Genomic DNA, 4,353 nt, shown 5'->3' with positions numbered 1-4,353 from the left:
ATATTATCTATTTTATATATTTTTATTTAATTATATATATTTATATACTTATATATATTATATATATATTTTAACATAACATATGTAAGTATATAACATAAATAAGTATGTATACTCACACACACACACACACACACATATATTTTTCCCTCTCCCAAGCTCGAGCTCTCAGGACTTTTTTCAGCCAACATAGTATCTAGGTATAGAAGGCAGCTTATATATCCTTCTGACAGAAGGGAGGAGAGGGGTTTATGTTCTTCCTGGTCCCTGAAAACCCTGCTGACTTTGACTGCAGAAGTTTATGGCTAGGACTTCTGCTGAACCAGGTCTACCCAGGTTTTCTAGGTCCTGCACATTCTTGGATCTCAGGTCTTGGCTAAGTCCCATCCAGTAGCCTTGTGTAGGATGTCTGCCCCAAGCCCAGCCTCTACTATATAGTTACCTTTCCATGGCAGCACTGTGCAGAATTGATAGTGTTCATCTTTGGCTACTTTTTTTCTTGTCTCCCTATTGGCTTATAGACATGTCTGAATCACTTTCTTCTTGCCTTCTCTCTGTCTTAGATTTCTGTCCTTTCACTGTCCACTCCCACTGCCTGAACTAAGCATCAGAGAGATATGAGGGCTGGGCCCCTATGGGACCAAACAAACTCTTCCTCCTACACTCCCCCTCCCTCCTAGTTTTTCTTTCCCTTTCAATAGGGTATGACCTGCCCTTTCTGTCTGGTGGGAACTTCCTCTAAGTCACTTCCTCTCTTGATCATCTGTAGACATCTTTGTTCTAAGTGGCTGTGCCTCCTTCCCCAAGGCATTAAGCTTGGCCTTAATGGTGAACATGGTTTATGGGAGAATAAAACAGAGACTCAGGTTCACATTTTCAAGATAATTACATTAGCGTTTATAAAGTACTTTCTCCCTGGAAATTCTGCCTACTTGCCTGATATTATTGGCATTTGTTGACTCAATGGTGGCAAGTCTAACAGCCTCCAGGGGCAGTGCGTGGTAAGCACTTTGAGGGATGTGGATGGCCCTGGTGTCAACCCTGTGGTTCAGATTGATGCATTGACCCAGGAAGCCTCCTTCCACTCTATGGAACAGTGTATATAAAATATTTGCCTGCAACAAAATAAACTCAGAGTTTAACTTCCAGTTCCCATGGAAAACCAATTGGAAATATGATTCTTTCTTTTAGGTCTGCCAGCTGCCTTATTATCCTAAACCCCGTGGCCTAATTTCCTTTAGGCTCTTATTCATAGAGTCATGGCTTATTTCAAGACTGTCAAGGATCAAATGAATAAATGCAGAGACTTTAATTTTTTTTTAAACTTTTTTTTGGTCACATGGTTGGTCTTGAGGCCTTGAGTAAATTTTGTCTTAAGAGAGATTCTCATTTTTATACAGAGTATCTGGTTTAATTTTGTACCTCTTTTATGGGATGGCCACATAAATATGATGTCCATGGATCATTTTAAGCCGAACCCCAGGGATGCTTGATGCTTTTAAGCCTTGAGAATTGTTTGACCTGGAGACTCTTAGTTGTTCTTTATGAAAAATAATGATTACTCAAGAGCTTTTAATTCTTTTTTTAGTTTGCTGCTGAATATTTTTAGCCATGCATGATCTTATTATTTGTTGAGCTCATGCTACTCTGTCTTTCATCTCTCCACCAGTCAGATCATACTTCAGGAATATGTCATGTGTCTTTCTTACTCTCAGCTACTGAAAGTCTGTGCTATAGAGAGCTGCTATATTTCTCTCTGGTGGTAGAGACATTACAGAGAACTCTCTCCTTAGTTAACACAGTGATGATGGGAACTTGTTCATAAGCAGATGTGTGGCATTTTTTTCTTTTTTTTTAATTTTTAAAAATTTTAAAAATGTTATTATGTTATGTTAGTCACCATACAATACATCATTAGTTTTTGATGTGGTGATCCACGATCCATTGTTTTCGTATAACACCCAGTGCTCCATGCAGTACGTGCCCTCCTTAATACCCATCACCGGGCTAAGCCATCCACTCACCCCCCTCCCCTCTAAAACCCTGTTTGTTTCTCAGAGTCCATAGTCTCTCATGGTTCATCTCTCCCTCCGATTCCCACCCCCCTTCATTTTTCCCTTCCTTCTCCTAATGTCCTCCATACTATTCCTTATGTTCCACAAATAAGTGAAACCATATGATAATTGACTTTCTCTGCTTGACTTATTTCACTTAGCATAATCTCCTCCAGTCCCATCCATGTTGATGCAAATGGTGGGTATTCATCCTTTCTGATGGCTGAGTAATATTCCATTGTATATATGGACCACATCTTCTTTATCCATTCATCTGTTGAAGGGCATCTCGCCTCTTTCCACAGTTTGGCTATTGCGGACATTGCTGCTATGAACATTGGGGTGCATATGGCCCTTCTTTTCATTACATCTGTGTCTTTGGGGTAAATACCCAGGAGTGCGATTGCTGGGTCATAGGGTAGCTCTATTTTTAAATTTTTGAGGCACCTCCACACTGTTTTCCAAAGTGGCTGTACCAACTTGCATTCCCACCAACAGTGTAAGAGGGTTCCCCTTTCTCCACAACCTCTCCAACATTTGTTGTTTCTTTCCCTGTCCATTTTTGCCCTTCTAACTGGTGTAAGGTGGTATCTCAATGTGGTTTTGATTTGAATTTCCCTGATGGCTAATGATGATGAACATTTTTTCATGTGTCTGTTAACCATTTGTATGTCTTCTTCAGAGAAGTGTCTTTTCATGTCTTCTGCCCATTTTTTGACTTGATTATTTGTTTTTTGAGTGTTCAGTTTGAGAAGTTCTTTATAGATCTTGGATACCAGCCCTTTATCTATAGTGTCATTTGCAAATATCTTCTCCCATTCTGTGGGTTGCCTCTTTGTTTTGTTGACTGTCTCCATTGCTGTGCAGAAGCTTTTTATCTTGATGAAGTCCCAAAAGTTCATTTTTGCTTTTGTTTCACTTGCCTTTGGAGATGTATCTTGAAAGAAGTTACTGTGGGCGATGTCAAAGAGGTTACTGCCTGTGTTCTCCTTAGGATTTTGATGGAGTCTTGTCTCACACTGGGGTCTTTCATGGTCGAGTTTCATTCTTCTGCATGTGGCTGTCCAATTTTCCCAGCACCGTTTATTGAAGAGACTGTCTTTTTTCCATTGCATATTTTTTCCTGCTTTGTCGAAGATTATTTGACCATAAAGTTGAGGGTCCATATCTGGGTTCTCTATTCTGTTCCATTGGTCTATATGTCTGTTTTTGTGCCAGTACCATGCTGTCTTGGTGATCATTGCTCTGTAATATAGCTTGAAAAATCGGGCAACGTGATGCCCCCAGCTTTGTTTTTCTTTTTCAATATTTCCTTGGCAATTCGGGGTCTTTTCTGATTCCATACAAATTTTAGGGTTGTTTGTTCCAGTACTTTGAAAAACGTCATTGGAATTTTGATCGGGATGGCATTGAAGGTATAGATTGCTCTGGGTAGCATAGACATTTTAACAATGTTTATTCTTCCGATCCATGAACATGGAATATTTTTCCATCTTTTTGTGTCTTCAATTTCTTTCATGAGTGTTTTGTAGTTCCTAGAGTATAGATCCTTTACCTCTTTGGTTAGGTTTATTCCGAGGTATCTTATGGTTTTTGGTGCTATTGTAAATGGAATCGTTTCTCTAATTTCTCTTTCTACAGTTGTGTTGTTAGTGTATAAGAAAGCAACTGATTTCTGTGCATTGATTTTGTATCCTGCCACATTACTGAATTGCTGGATGAGTTCTAGTAATTTGGGGGTGGAGTCTTTTGGGTTTTCCACATAGAGTATCATGTCGTCTGTGAAAAGAGAGAGTTTGACTTCTTCTTTGCCAATTTGATTACCTTTTATTTCTTTTTATTGTCTGATTGCTGTTGCTAGGACTTCTAGTACTATGTTGAACAATAGTGGTGAGAGTGGGCATCCTTGACGTGCTCCTGATCTTAAGGGAAAGGCTCTCAGCTTTTCCCCATTGAGGATGATATTCGCTGTGGGTTTTTCATAGATGGATTTTATGAACTTGAGGAATGTTCCCTCTATCCCTATACTCTGAAGAATTTTAATCAGGAAAGGATGTTGTATTTTGTCAAATGCTTTTTCTGCATCAATTGAGAGGACCATATGGTTCTTTTCCCTCCTCTTATTAATGTGTTCTATCACACTGATTGATTTGTGAATGTTGAACCACCCTTGCATCCGGGGGATAAATCCCACTTGGTCATGGTGGATGATCCTTTTAATGTATTGTGGGATCCTATTAGCTAGGATTTTGTTGAGGATTTTGGAATCCATATTCATCAGGGATATCGGTCTGAAATT

The sequence above is a fragment of the Phoca vitulina genome, unplaced genomic scaffold (assembly GCF_004348235.1).
Source record: "Phoca vitulina isolate PV1807 unplaced genomic scaffold, GSC_HSeal_1.0 scaffold10, whole genome shotgun sequence".
Taxonomy (NCBI): Eukaryota; Metazoa; Chordata; class Mammalia; order Carnivora; family Phocidae; genus Phoca; species Phoca vitulina.
The sequence above is the reverse complement of the archived record's forward strand: the minus strand, read 5'-3'. Positions refer to the sequence as shown.